Source organism: Hemiscyllium ocellatum, chromosome 32 (genome assembly GCF_020745735.1).
Source record: "Hemiscyllium ocellatum isolate sHemOce1 chromosome 32, sHemOce1.pat.X.cur, whole genome shotgun sequence".
NCBI lineage: Eukaryota > Metazoa > Chordata > Chondrichthyes > Orectolobiformes > Hemiscylliidae > Hemiscyllium > Hemiscyllium ocellatum.
In genome coordinates, this window is record NC_083432.1 from 39,383,172 (window position 1) to 39,399,381 (window position 16,210).

The 16,210-nt window shown below is 40.8% G+C and overlaps 1 protein-coding gene across 2 annotated transcripts in view; it reads right to left on the minus strand.

Moving 5' to 3' along the window:
• The window catches only part of LOC132830779 (thyroid hormone receptor alpha), a 368,439-nt gene extending 352,457 nt beyond the window's left edge, over positions 1–15,982 (minus strand). For both annotated transcript variants that reach the window (XM_060848624.1, XM_060848622.1), the window contains exon 1: positions 15,882–15,982. The gene's annotated coding sequence lies outside the window, so the exon portion shown is untranslated. The remainder of the gene's footprint in view (positions 1–15,881) is intronic.
• Between the last annotated feature and the right edge of the window lie 228 nt (positions 15,983–16,210).

The window sequence follows — 16,210 nt, forward strand, 5'->3', positions numbered from 1 at the left end:
TTCTTCAACACTGATGTCAAATAAGTATCAGCTTTCTGACTGCTCTGAAAGCTTATACTTCCAAATAACCCCATCAGACTATAACCTGGTGTTGTGTGATTTTTAACTTTGACAACCCCAGTCCAACACCAGCACCTGTACATCATGTCAAATAAGTAGTTATGAAGTTACAAAGAGTACAGTATTTAAACAGAATTTTTACAGAGGACAGTTGAGAATAATATCACCTGATGTTCTTTGGATAAAACATGTGACATCATTTGTTGTTCCTTCTTCATGTATATTTGACCTTCCTGGCACTTGCTTTCCACTCTTCTGCAGGTTCATCTTTCCATTCATTTCCTTTCTTTATCCCAGTCCAAATGCTCAATCTGTCTTTTCACAGTAAATCTCGATCGATCACCATTTATGCTATCTTTTCATTCCCAGCCAACCGATGAGCAAAGCTTTACAACACGATACCATACAATCCATTAGCTATCCTCCAAGTTCAACGTATAGTCCAAAAAGGATTTATGAAAAGGTTCTGACTTTTTCAACCTTTACAATTCATCTCAATATCTGACCAAACGTATGTGTTACACTGGCTCACCTGTATGCCGGAGTCAACTTAGAATATATCAATGGACAAAACACCTGTAGACAATTGGAGTCAGCCTTGCACACAGAGTCTCCAGTATTTACAACACCAATTGAAATGTTAACTGCTTGCACATCCAGTCATGAAATGTTTGATTTAAAATAAACTAGTCTGCATTTGAGCATGTAATATTTTCTGTCTAGCTGGTATCTGGACAATTATATAAATTGTGGTCTATTTTGTTTTATTTATAATGCCACGAACCTCTTATCTCTATGCTTTGAGGAGTTTTTTTTTAAAATGATGTTACGTTTGCTTAGAATTGTGAAACTTGCCTGAAAGATTTGGCAAACAGCTATATCTCCCTGTAGATCAACATATACTTTCGACAATGTGAAAGATCCAAACTCTGTTGTAATCCACTTGATTTCAGTTCTCAAGGTTAAATATTGCTAAGACAGAGTAACTTACATAGCATTCACTTCCAGATATCATCATTCCAAAGTTACTTATTCCATGCTGGCATGGATTGACCATCATGGCCCCAGTGGGAAGTGTTGTGGGTCCCAAGAACAGAGGATAGAAGAGTGACAAACAAGTCATTTTCTCACTCAGACTTGGAAAGCAGAGTATGTTAGCTCATCACTCACTTCAATAATCACTGGAAGCAGGAGACAGGACACATTGCAAAAAGATGAACAGCATTAGTTGGATTCTGGAGGTCTTTAGGATAGCAGAAAGGTAGCCATTCACATCCTCCCCCACCGATTACCAAATTACAATTCCTCATTTTATTTTTTGCCAGTTCCAAACTTGGGTGTTTTAGCAGAATATCTGACTGATTTTCAGTGAGACGTCCACTGCATTTGTTACCATTGCTTTTGCTTCTTCTGTTTTGGTTGTTCCAGCATTGCAGCCTCATATCTGTATCCTGCCAACAATTACATGGTTCACGCTAGCTGGCTAGCTAGCTGAGAAAGCAGTTCTGAAAGTGAAAGCCTCCAGACAGGAATAATCTAAAGATGACTAGTGAAGATTTCAGGCAGCAGATTTCTTTCTTGTTATTTCCTTCATTGGCAAGATGGTGATCTACTCTCTTGGGAATAAACGGCCTTTATAATTGGGTGGATGAATACCTCATGGTTTGTCATTGCTGGAGGGCACCAGTTATTTCTTTTCAGTTACGTCCCATGAGCCCAGCTTACATCTTACAGAACATGAACTGTCTATTTTCTCCCATCTTTGTTGTAATGATTCCAATTTCTGACAAAAGTGAGTACTGCAGATGCTGGAGATTAGAGTCAAGAATGTGGTACTGGGAAAGCACAGCAGGTCAGGCAGCACCTGAGGAGCGGGAGAATCGACGTTTTGGCAAAAGCCCTTTATCAGAAATCCTGCTCCTTGGATGCTGCCTGACCTGCTGTGCTTTTCCAGCACCACACTCTTGATTCCAATTTCAATTTGATAAAGGTTGACATTGATGTGTATCCCATATCATGTGGTGCAGGGACATATAGTAGACCTTTGGATCACTTCATCCCATTTACATCTCTTGCCATGTAAGGATCCCAAACACAACTTGCATACTCCAAGACTGGCCAAACACATGTTTAGTAGGCTACAATTATGAAAACGTTGCTGGCAAAAGCAAAGATCACTGCTCATAAAATCCAAATTCCTGTTTACTTTAAATGTTATTTGCTGAAGATTTATTTTAAGGTAATCTTGTGATCTCCTGTGGGAGAATTTCATTACAGAACTTAAAGCTACCTGTTGATGTTACTTTTTTTTGGAGGCCTCACTGTTTTATTCCTGAGCTTCCAACGTATTTTCCCAATCTGATTCCCATGAAACAGAAGGTACTCTTGACTTGCACCTCACTTGACTGTTCATGTACTGTTACTTATTCACAATTTCATTCTATCAAGCTAAAATTCACAAAACCGAAGGCCTGTGTGTCCTCATCGTTAAGCCAAGAGAGAGATCCAAACAGAAGATGGTGCCATAAACACTGGATTGAGCTTTGATGCAGCACCTTCCAATAATATGGGGAGAAACAAGACTAAATTTGCTTTTGCTAAATAAAAACAGAAAGAACTGCTGCTGCTGTAAATCAGAAACAAAAAAAATGGAAGTTGCTGGAAAAGCTCAGCAGGTCTGGCAGCATCTGTGCAGAGAAATCAGAGTTAACGTTCTGAGAAAGGGTCACTGGACCATTAACTTTGATGTCTCTTCACAGCTGCTGCCAGACCTGCTGAGCTTTTCCAGCAACCTCTGTTTTTGCTTTAAATTTGATTTTGAGCTCCTTGGGACAAAAAGCTAATGTAGGTCAGCCAGATAAGTTGGAGAAAACTCCTTCTAAGTCATGAGAAATTTCTCGCAGACTGCAATACCATTTAAAAGAGGTATGGTTGCTTTTCGAAAATTAGCTGGGATATTAAGGATGTGGGACAAAAAGATGAACATCAGAGCTGCACTCAGACAGGAGCAAGGACGGGAGTCAGTACTACAATCTAATTGCACTAGTCCACACATCAGCTGCATGACAGAAAACAACAAGTGGCAGTGTGCGTGTTACAAGACTTTAAAACTCGCTTGGGATACAGCTGGTGTCATAAACCATTATGACATGTTGGACTTAAATTGGTAATGCACACCACCAAAGGTAGATTGCATCCTTGAACACACTTTTATTCCTTATCTGCCCCTCTTAACTTCTTAACTGATATCTTCGGATTTTCCTATTCAAATGTTGCTGTCCAAGATCAAGCTATTCCTCCTGCCAATTTCTCTCAATCACTAGGATCGGGTGCCAGCCAGCCTTTTGGCTAAACAGCACAAACTGGAAAGGCATACCCTGAAATTGCTCAAGTGCAACACAGGCATCAAAAGTGTGCTGTTTGCAACACAACTCCAATAGTTTCCACACATGTGCCTTGGATTCTCAATCATTAAGTCACAACTGATTTGATTGGAGTTTCATCAGGAGATGATTTCACAACTGACACTAACTACTTGTTAATCATTTTAGTGAGAGGAAAGGGTGTGAATTGTCTTTTGTTTCGGTTAGAGAGTTTGTGCATATGTGCACATGTGTGTACCTGCGTAAGTGCATGTGCATTTGTGTGTCTGTGTGAATAGCGCAGCAGGTCAGGCAGCATCCAAGGAACAGGAAATTCGACATTTCGGGCATAAGCCCTTCTTCAGGAATTCCTGAAGAAGGGCTTATGCCCGAAACGTTGAATTTCCTGTTCCTTGGATGCTGCCTGACCTGCTGCGCTTTTCCAGCAACACATTTTCAGTTCTGATCTCCAGCATCTGCAGACCTCACTTTCTCCTGTCTGTGTGAATACACACATGCAGAACGCAAACAACAAATTTGGTAGCATTATGTGGCGTTATAGAAATATGGATGCATTTCACAATGGTTTCTAGCCAACGTGCTTCAATTCCACACAGGTCAAATGTTGGGTCCAGCAAAACATGATTTAGGATATTTTAATTTCTAGTTACTTACACTAAATATTAATTTACTTCAGTTAATTAAAACAAAATGCTTCTTTTCATTAAATGAATACTCAGGGGCAGGAATTGATACTGGGTCCACTGCTTTTTGTCATTTAAATATAGGAAATGATTTGGTTGTGAACATAGAGGTACGGTTATTAGGTTTCCAGATTACACCAAAATTGGAGAGGAAGTAGGCAGAGAAGAAGGTTACCTCAGAGTACAATTGAACCTTGATCAGATGGGCCAGTGGGCTGAGGAGTGATAGATGGAATTTAATTTAGATAAATGTTATGGACCAGGCCAGACCCCCTCAAAACATTTCAAGAAGGTAAGATACAGAGGCTTTGGAGAGGGTGCAAATAAGGTTTACCAGGATGCTGTCTGGACTGGAAGGCTTGCCTTATGAAGAAAGGTTGAATAAACTTGGACTTTTCTCTCTGGATAGAAGGAGGAAGAGGGGAGACCTGACCGAGGTGTACAAAATAATGAGTGGAATAGATAGAATCAATAGCCAGAGACTTTTCCCCAGGGCTGGATTGACTGGTACGAGAAATCATAGTTTGAAGATATTAGGAGGAAGCTATAAAGGAGACGTCAGAGGTAGGTTCTTTATGCAGAGAGTTGTGAATGCATGGAATGCGTTGACAGCTGTGGTGGTGGAAGCGGAGTCACTGGGGACATTTAAGCGACTGCTGGACATGGACATGGATAGCAGTGAGTTGAGGGGTGCGTAGGTTAAGTTACTATATTTGACATAAGGATTAAATCTTGGCACAACATCGTGGGCCAAAGAGCCTGTTATGTGCTGTACTTTTCTATGTTTTATGTAAGGTAGCCCAGACCCTAACTTTGCCAATTGTTTGAATCAGGTGTACAGCGGATACTCTAGGAGAGATGCTGCTGGTCAAACCATTTAGTTTTAAACAAAACAGAATTTATTTACAAGATTACTGAATAAAATACAAACAACAGAAAATAGAATACCAGATAACAACCTCTCCGAAAACCCAATAGATCATCTCAACTTAATGATGCTGTTCCAAATACTTGTAACAAACCCCATAAACACCCCTTGGCACAAAAGGTAAAATCAAACACTGGACAGAAGTCAGAGAGAGACTACCAGCCTTCTTTAGGTCCAGCAGCTTTTCCCCCACTACTGTTAAAAGCCAAACCAAACGAAACCAGAGAAAGCCAAGCTGGGGGACCTTGCCATTCCCCTTTCATTGTAGCAGTTTTTTTAAAACTTGAAAGCCTTCTGCCTGAGGCAGTATCTGTTAGCTATTATCAAATTGGCCCTAACACCCTTCAACCCCAGACTTTTCAGAGTCTGTGTTATTTACAACCTCCCTGAAAGAAAATAGCCAAGGACAACATATCCTTGTTAAAGGAGCAGCTTCATCACATAAATGTGAGGTGCTGCATTTTGGAAAAGCAAATTAAGGTAGGATATACACACAATGGTAAGGTCCTGGGGAGTGTTGCTAAGCAAAGAGACTTTAGAGTGCAGTTTCATCCTTCCTTGAAAGTAGAGTCGTAGGTAGACAGAATAGCGAAGAAGGCGTTCTGTATGCTTTCCTTCATTGGTCAGTGCATTGAGTGAAGAGAGTGCATTGGGAGGTCATGTTGAGGCCTCTACAGGACATTGAATAGCCCCCTTTTGGAATACTGCGTGCAATTCAGGTCTCCCTGCTAAAGGAAGGATGTTGTGAAACTTGAAAGGGTTCAGAAAAGATTTACAAGGATGTTGCTAGGGTTAGAGGGTTTGAGCTATGGTGAGAGGCTGAACAGGCTAGGGCTGTTTTCACTTGATCATCAGAGGGTGACCTTATTGAAGTTTATAAAATCATGAGGGGCATGGATAGGGAAGTGGCATTCAAGACTAGAGGGCATAGGTTTAAGTTGAGAGGGAAACGATTTAATACAGGTGTTAAGGACCAACCTTTTCATGCAATGGTCCATTTATGGAATGAGCTACCAGAGAAATTGATGGAGGCTGGTACAATTACAACATTCAAAAGGCATCTGGAAGAGTAGGAAGAATTTAGAGGGACATGGGCTGAATGCTGGCAAATGGGACTAGATTAATTTAGGATATCTGGGCACCATGGATGAGATGGACCGAAAGGTCTGTTTCCATGTGTACAGCTCTGTGACTCTATGGTTCGATACATTATCAGTGAACCAAGATTTATCGCCTTCTGAGAGATTATTACATACATTGCTTAATTATGTAAGGTTCACTCCCAATGGGTACTTGGGGTGAACTCTGCGCCTGTCTTGAATTCATTTAAGGTCTCTGTATTTTTTCTGTTAAACTACTATTAATCTATCTTTATAATTTCTATTTTAAACATCTTGGAAGTTAGTCTTACCTTGATCAAATCAAAAGGTAAGATTGCAATCAATGTCAAGTACTCAATCCAAGGCAATTGAAAGGTAGCTATGCAACACTGAAAGGGAACAGAACAGTTAAGACAGGCAATGGCGTTGTTGTTCATCCAGTAAAACTAACCTAATTTGAAGGATTGATACAACAAAAATCTGATGAATTTGAAATGCAGGCAGCACTGGGGTTTTAACTTGGTGACTGTCCGGTGGAACACCAAGTGCTAAAACTATTTGAACACAAATAGTGTAGTCTAAGTGCCTGAGTATCTTCTGGATAGAATGACATATGTGCTTAAATGTCTTGCAAAATGCTTCAGCAGGTTTGTAAAAGTAATGTGAGTAGAAATGATCCACCACGTAGCAAACTTCCCCCACAATCCTACTTTACTCAGCCCAGTGGAATCAAATGTCAGCCGTGGCTCACTTAGTGGCATGTGTTGCCTCAAAATCAGCAGGTCTTCAGCTCTAATCCTACTCCAGGACCTGACTGCAACAAATCTGGCTGACACTCTGATGCCACACCAAGGGGGTACTGCATTGGTGGAGGTGCTATTTTTCAGATGAAATATTTGTCTAAGATTCCATCTGCCATCTTGAGTGGATACAAATAAAAAGAGTCCCTGATGCCACCTTGAGGAATGAGGTATTACCCACACTGCCCCTGCCAATTAATGAACCAACAACTCAAAACACACCTTGCTATTTGTGGGGATTTTCTCCCTAAGAATAATTGGCTGTGTTTTCTACATTATATTAGTAACTACATTTTTTAAAATATACATAATTGACTGTAAAGCACTTGGGAATTTCCTGTGGTCACAAAACAAAGCTACAAAAATACAAGTCTTTCTCTTCTCCTACTTCCTTTGACTAAACATTCTTTGTCTAAAATGGTCCATAATCTCTCCTAACCATATGAGCATATGAAATAGGAGCAGAAAGTAAGCCACTTAAGCCATTCAATCCTTCTTAACCTTTCATTAAGATCATGGCTGATCTGTCTGCATTTCAAATCCTTATTTGGTGATAACTTTTCATTATATTTCCTATCAAGAAGCTATCTACTTCCAACTCAAAAAATAATCAATGACCTTGCTTTGACCACCTTCTGAGGAAGAGAGTTCCATTGTTGCACAACATTCGGAGAAAAAGATTACCCTCATCTCTCCCTGCTTCAGGGAAGATGTTGTGAAACTCGAAAGGGTTCAGAAAAAATTTACAAGGGCGGCATGGTGGCACAGTGGTTAGCACTGCTGTCTCACAGCGCCTGAGACCCGGGTTCAATTCCCGACTCAGGCAACTGACTGTGTGGAGTTTGCACATTCTCCCCTCCTATAGGAAGAGGCTGAATAGATTATATTAGATTAGATTCCCTACAGTATAGAATCAGGCCCTTAAGCCCAAAATGTTCATGCCGACCTTCAAAGAGCAGCCCACCCAGACCAATTCCCCATAGACTATGGGCAATTTAGCATGACCAACACACCTAACCTGCACATCTTAGGATTGTGGGAGGAAACCAGAGCACCCGGAGGAAACCCACACTGACATGGGGAGAATGTGCAAACTCCACACGGTCAGTTACCCAAGGCAGGGATCGAACCTGGGTCCCTGGAGCTATGAGGCAGCAGTGCTAACCACTGAGCCACAGTGCCACCCCATTCAGGATCATGATATTCACTCAAAAATATTACTTCTTAAAAACACCAATAGGCTGAGGCTGTTTTCCCTGGAGTGTCAGAGGCCGAAGGGTGATCTTAAAGATGTCTATAAAATCAAGAGAGGCATAGATAGGATGAATATTCAAGGTCTTTTTCCCAGTGTTGGGGAGTCCATCACTAAAGGGCATAGGTTTAAGGTGAGAGGGGCAACTTCTTCATGCAGAGGGTGATGCGTGTATGGAATGACCTGCCAGACGAAGTGGTGGAGACTGGCACAATTACAACAATTAAAAGGTATCTGGATGGGTATTGGAATAGGAAGAGTTTAGAGGGATATAGGCCAAATGCTGGCAAGTGGGACTAGTTTAATTGACAATGAAGGTAGTTCTCCTATAACGTGTGTTTATTAAATGTGATTTGTCTGTAACATGATTTGTGAATTGCCAACCTTTTTTAAAAATTCTGTACCATAATATCAGAGGAGAGTTTGCAAATAAATTAAAATGCAGCCAGTTCTTATTTGGTTTTTCCCAGTACCAAACCCTTATCTTTAAAAGTGTATCCAAATTAATATAGTTTTTGAATTTGGAACTAGAGGAATGAAGTGTGAAAATATAAACATACTATGACAAATGTTTATATGCATTTGTATAGAAAGAAGATGTGACAATTTGGAAGAAATCAATTGCAATTGCATATAATAATCCAGAAGGAACGAGAAATGCATTCATCTGCTAAATGAATTAAACTATTCAGATTAAACTGTGTTAAACCAATGGCTTTGGCAAGTGTAAGTTTTCAGATTTGGTTATAATAGACTCTTCTCATAAGACAACACAATATGGCTTTTTTGTAAATGCACTGTTCAGCTTGGAGCAGATGCACATTAGGAATGTCCCATGTTTGATGTCCAGCTTGTGCCAGTTCAGCAAAGTGCGCCAGGGGATTGTGGCGATAAAAGGTACTGCAATTGATCTTGATATCCCTTGCCTCGACTAACTATGAGGAGGTGAAAGTAACACATGTTTATACAGCAGTTGTTACTGGCGAGCATGCATCTATTGATGTTGAACAGGACAGGAGCTGGCTTGGCTCTAATGCCAACTTTGGAAACAGTCATTATCAAGACTTACACAAGAACAATGACTATTTTAGCCAGGCACCACAGGAAGCCAGGTGCCTGATAAATTGTACCCCAGATTTGTCAATGTTTTAAGGAATGCAAAAGAAAAATAAGTGAGAAGTGGATAATTTTCTGGGTAAAATTATTCTCAAGTCTTCCCTTTCATTATTGTTCAAGATGGTGTGGTCACTCTGCTTATCTAAGTTACAGACGTCACCTCGAAAAAGCAGCTTGGAGATCATTGTGCCAATAATGATGGCTGACGGCTTAAGGTGTTCATGTATTGTTCACTTTCAACAAAGATGTCTGTAACACCTTTGAAATAACAAAGAAAATGCTAGAAATGCACTAAGCAGTTAACTAAATATCAATGTATTGTGTAAGAAATAAATAGAATGTTTTTGTTTGAGTTCCCAAACAAAACATGTCCAGGGTTTGATTCAATGCAGCAACCTACTGAAGGCTTCAGAAGATGCTGTACACTGTCACACTAAATTCAAATTATGCATTTTATCAACATTAAGCATAACTGTGCTATCAGTAAGTGCCATTTTCATAATACGGGTGGGTTTGTGGCTGGAAAGAGGTTTACTTCATTCCAACCTTTTGCTCTCTTCTCCTGATGGGATATAACTCCATTGGTCACAGATGCATTCCTTTACCTAACCTAATCCAATGATATTTTTCATGGGCAAACCAAGGTCATGAGTCAGGCTACTATCCAAGAAAAGTCATATTTGATTCGAAGTGTTAACTCTGTTTTCCCTCCACAGATGCTGTCAGACCTGCTGATGTTCTTCAGCACTTTCTGTTGTTTTATTTAAGACCTCCAACATCTGTGGTGTTTTCCTTTATATTTGTAAGTCAGGCTATTTCAGCATGGGCTGCATTACTATTGTGCCAAACATGGGGTTAGTTATTGGCAGAAGGGGGCAGGAACTTCTTTTGTTTTTTGCTCAGTCATAACTTAGGACAACAACACACAGACAGAATGAGCACTCAAGCTCGAGATATCCCTGCTCCGAAACACTTGTTATTACAAACTCCACATCAAAGGAGAAGCCAGGATATAGTGAGATAATTAATATGCATCAGGTATTGTGTGGTTTGCAAGAAAAGGCATGAATTTACTATCCTATTTGGTTTTGTGCTTTCTGAGCTCTGGTTTGGCAAGGGAACATAGCAAATATAATGTATTTTTAACTTCAGTGTATATGTATATGATGAACACTTCCTTGGGTGTCACAGATGCTAAAATGTTCTGGTGAAGCATTAAAGATTGACACTCCTTTCAAAACTCAAGCAATAAACACACACATGTCATTAATCAAAATTATTCTTATTTTCTCATATCTTACTTTTGAATTTAATCATAGTATAGCTTTTGTTGCTAAGTCACAGAATCTGTCCTATTTAACAAGAGGTTTCCAGTTTAGTCGTCTTATCTTAAGGTATTGATTTTTATATTGAATCACAGTTCAGTCATTCCATATTTTGCCCACAAGGTAGTTCAGCAGGTGTGTGAACCTGCATAATGAGTGCCGCGGGCTAGCTACTCATCATGGGTTTCTCATCTGAACCTGAATTTCTTTTTTCAGCCGCATACATTCTTTTCACCAGGATCACTGTGCAGTCAGCAGGAATTCAGCTAGTTATTCTCTTTCTTGACTTAAAGGAATCTAAAGGCCAAAAACTGTGTTCCTTATTATCCAAATAATGGACAGAAAGGAAAAGTAAATCAAAAAATTCAATTTATGCAGTATTTTTCAGAGCCTCAGAATGCATTGATGCATTTAACAGCCACTAAAATACTTTTAAGTGTAGCCATTGCTGTAAGATGGGAATTTTATTTTAACATGGCAAGATTCTACAACAGCCAATGACCAGTCTGCTTTGTGGATGTTACATAAGGGATAAGTAGGACCCTCAGCATTTGGATTACAGCGTGCTGCTTTTTGAAATCAGGATTTTTTTTTACAGATACCTGAAACACCATTGGTTATTCAAAAAATGGCACCTTTGATAGTGCACAATTATTTCAGTGCTGCATTGGAGTACTGGCCTGGGTTGTGTGTTTAAGTCTGAGAGCGGGGCCTGAACCTATGACTTTCAGATGTGGGAATTCTCCCAGCTGAGCTTGCCTGCTACCAGATATTTCAACCCACAAACAGCTGGTTTGCCAAATAACTGGCCACCTGGTCTTCAGCAACCTGGCAATGTACTTACCAAACAACCCTCAGAAACCAATGGCACATGTATTTTTGAAGCATTCTCCTAGATAGAAGTTTCTTCCTTGCATAATATAATGTGGGAGCGCCATCACAACAGGGACTGTCTTATTCAATAAAGCATACTACTAACTCCCAACACAGCTAAGGACAGGAACTTCATGCAGCCTTATCTGCATTGCCCACGTCCCAAGACAAATTGAAGAAAATTAAGTTTTACATGCAGGTTCTTTCTTTTACCACATCAACCTGCAAAACCCTCTTGCTTTAACAAAGTATTAACACATTCTCACAGTGGTTTGCATCCTCAAATGATCAATAGTTCTGTTCTCTGTAGTTACACCTAGAGTGTCTGATAATTAGTTTGAAATGATCCAAACCAGGGTAAGCAATAGAGGAATCATAAGCACATGTTATGTCAAGATTAAATTGAGTTTTTGTGATCGCGAATGCTGGTTTTAAAAACATGGCACGAGGAGCTGACCTCACCTCTATCCCAGTTGAAATATGTTATCTTATGAGGAACAGTTAGACAGACTGCGCTTGTTTCCACTGAGGTTTAGAAGTGTGAGGGGTTCCTTGGTTGATGATAAGCTGCATGTAGTTAGGATGTTTCCTCCTGTTGGTGAGTCCAGAACAAAGGGGCGCTGTTTAAAAATTAGGGGGCACCCTGCTAGAACAGACATTCAGAATTTTTTTTCTCTCTTGTTGTCAAGCAGCTCATGAACTCTCTGCCTCAGAAGAAGGTGGAGATGGAATTTCGAATAACTCCACAGAGACCGGTGCCTTGTCACCTTTATTTACACGAGGAGAGTCCTTGACACCGATCCAGCTCCCTCAGAGCCAGCTCTCAGAATGCACAGGATATTTGACATACCTGTTCTTTTTTTAAAATCTCTTTCTTTTGTTTTATTTAAATAACAGAAAGAAAACCCAGAAAAAACAAAATCACAATAAACAATAAGGAGAACCAAAAATCAAAAAGTCTGTCTGAAGCAAGGGGGAAGAGAATAAAGAAAACTGTCCTCCTCAGTAGGAAACCCAACAGTAATAATAAAGCACTGACTATGTAGTCAAGATAGCACAGAGGTCAGTCCCCTCCCTAACACAAAATGGAGACCCCTTCACCACTGAGCTCCCTCAGAGTGAATGGAAACTCCAGCTTATTTTTTTCTTTTTTTTTGATTTTCTCCCAGACTACCGCCTAACAGCTCCAACGTACCCATGTTGTGATGTTCCTGTTTATATCTATCAGCCAGGGCTCCCTGATTGGACCAGATTAGCAGCTACAACCAGGGAACTCATATTCTATGAGGTCCACCTGGCTGACCTTGTTACAATCACTGCAGAGCCATTAATTATTTTCAGCGCAGAGGTAGATTTTTCTTGGTAGGCAAGGGAATTAATGGAATTAATGGCAATGGGAATAGGTGGGAATGTGGAATGTGGAAATTTTAATTTTAACAGATGAACCATGATCTTATTGAATGCCACAACAGGATTAAAGGATGGAATGGCCAACTTCAGCATCTAATTCGTATAATCATAAATAATGCACAATGGTAAATTTCCACCTAGTGCTTCAAGTTCTGAATATTTGAGTAAACTTCAAATTAATCTTACACTTTTAGATGCAAAATCAAATTTTACAGGTTTTTAAATATTAAAGTAATTGATGTATTAGAAAACTGATGTGCACTAATGAAGCTGTTAAATGATTCAGTATAGTTTTTAAAGTAATTTTCATCAATTTAATATCAGCTTACTCTCAAGTAGAGGCCAGCCCACGTATTAAAAATGTTTACATTTAACGATAAACCCATTTTTACCATTATCAGTAAAACCTCACCAATGCATCACTTTTTAATACAATTAATTCCTTAGTACGCAAGAAAAGGAAATAAACTTTTCTACACTATTGTCCCATCATGCTGGTTTATGGAAGATGCTACATTTGTGCTTATGTCAATGAGCAGAAAATTGAGCCATTATTTAATTTTGGAAAACCAACTTAATTGTGTGTCAAAGTCAGTGACTGCATGACCCCACTGAGAATTAAGCACCAAACAGCTGAACAGATACTGCAACAGGTAACAGTTAAGCTGAAAGTAAGCAGTAACTACTACTCAGCAGCGACCATTTCCCTCTATAACACTAATCGCTGTGCTTTTCCACGCAGCAGTCTGTGGACATATCAGCACGGGAACATAAATGCAAGAATTCAATCATCAGGCCGCTAAGTTATGAAACAGTCTGAATTAATTTATGATTTACAATTAGTAAGGGGTTATGGTTTTAGTTCTGATTTTATACTTTGACATTTCCTGCAAAATTTGAATGAAGTGTTAGTTATATGGTACCTGATTATATTACCCTAGGAGCCTTCCATTGGTGTTAGTACCTTTTTTTTGAGATCAGACAAATTTAACATTTGTAATCAACTTCTAGAGTTATTCAAAAGGTGTTTGCAAATTACAAAGGCAATTTGAATCATCAATCCAAGAAATAGTTACTGTTCATCCATCAGAATCCAACTGTTTCCTAATTTTTTTTGTGTTGCTGCCACTAAGCAGAATATTCTTTGTCCTGTGTCCTATTTCGGACAACACCCCTCCTGTTCTTCAAACTAACACCATTAGATTTTTTCGTGTCCATCTGCGAGAGCAGGCAAGGCCTCAGTTTAACACATTGCCTGAAAGACAGCAATTACAACAAAACAGCACCCGACAGTACCGCACAGCCTTTTGCTTTCAGACTCAGATCTCTGGAGTGGGCTGCAAACCCAGAAACCTCCCAACCCAAGGGCGTGAGTTCTCCCAGCAGAGCTGCATCCAATATCTACAATCCTGGCATGCAGAACTTCAGCAGAATAAGGTGCTATATCAATGTAATATACATCCAAAACTGTTGACACATCAATCAATCTAATATTTACACATTTGGCATCAGAAATCTCTTTTCTCAAGAAGGGTCAGAATTTCTCTGCAATAGGGTTAAATAATGTTGAGAAGCGATGTTGAGAGCAATTCTTTTCCCCAGGAGCCTCAAACTGGTATCACAAATGTACACATCCTCATCCTTTAGCAGCAGAATCACACATTATCTGGTTTATAAAGTGATGGACCAGTCAGTGCCAACATCATCTTGACTAGCGGCCCTGCTTTGAGCTGGGAGCTACAGGTTCGTGCCCCCGAGCCAGGATTTAGTGACAGTTCAAGGTGCCCTCATGACCTGGCCAAACAGTTCGATGGTCAGCCTGTGACAATGTAACAATCTGCGTGTGACAGGTAGCAAGAGCTGGATAAACTGCTGTTTAACCCGGCCTTAGGCAGTGTGGCATCCCTGACAGACCCAGGGCAGGGGGAAATAAAACAAAAACTAACCATGGCAACAGATAGAAAGAAAGTTTGTGAGAGGATTTGTAGCTCGGGTGCTCGTTGATGTGGTTCTGTTCGCCGAGCTGGGAATTTGTGTTGCAGACATTTCGTCCCCTGTCTAGGTGACATCCTCAGTGATTGGGAGCCTCCTGTGAAGCGCTTCTGTGATCTTTCCTCCGGCAAATGCGCTTCACAGGAGGCTCCCAACCACTGAGGATGTCACCTAGACAGGAGACGAAATGTCTGCAACACAAATTCCCAGCTCCGGCGAACAGAACCACAACAGGTAGAAAGAAGCAAATGGTTGGCATTATGGGCTAGCGAGGGGGTGGGAGGGAAGAGGAAAAGTAGATGAAGGGTTGCAAATCTGAAATAAGACACCAGTTTTGCTAGCATCTGGAAAGGAATCTTTAATGGCTTTTTTTACGAGAGGTGAGACACTCCTCTGAACTCTCTCCCCCACCTCCCACAATGTGGTGGCTTTATTTCTGTCACCTTTACGAGCAGCGGACACTGACATCAATCTCCCACAAAACTGTCAACATGCAGCCTTCGGCAGAAATTCAACACAGCTAGCCTCCCTGTGCCCCTCTCTCAAGGGCCAATGCGAGCCGCGGGAGGGAGGGTTTAAGCCTTGCGTGGACTATATCATTCCCAACTTTTAAAAAAAAACAAAACACACAAAGTTGGGAGGGTTACACCAAAAAAAAGTCATTCGGTTTCCGATAACCAGCGATCAAGGGCGAGTGACACTTGTTTAGTGTGTCTATCACTCAAACAGAAAGTTAGGAAAACACACACACACGAGAGAGTGGGACAAAGTATCAATTCAGGAAATTGTAACAAGATTCGAAAACTGTAGCAAACTAACAAGGAACAAAAATCTCCTGAGGGGCAGGGAGGGAGGACAGACCGCACCTCGCGCCTGGCAAAACTCAAACCTCCTCACTTCGAAGTTGTGTCATTACCCCGGGCCAAGCGAAAAGCTCCACGAGATGTTTCTGTACTTACCCGCGGTCTCGCTGCTGGCCTTCCAGGGGCTTGTCACTTACTGTGGGACGCGGTGGGTTTCGGAGTGTAAGGGCCACTTACTGCCGCGCTGTCATGTCAAAACTTAGAACCTGCTTTTTTGTAAACCCCCACCCCCCCCCCCCATCCCTCCCCCCACCCCCCAACCCTGCCGTCAACTCTTACAACCTCTGGTATCTGTTTTTCCTGATCTCTCTCTCGCTCTCTGCTGTCAAACCGAAAGTCTGCTGCAGACCCCGCCTCTTAGCTGCCTCTCACTCATTTTTCTACGATTTGGCGCTCTCTATCTAAGCTGCAACAGGGGCGCAGAA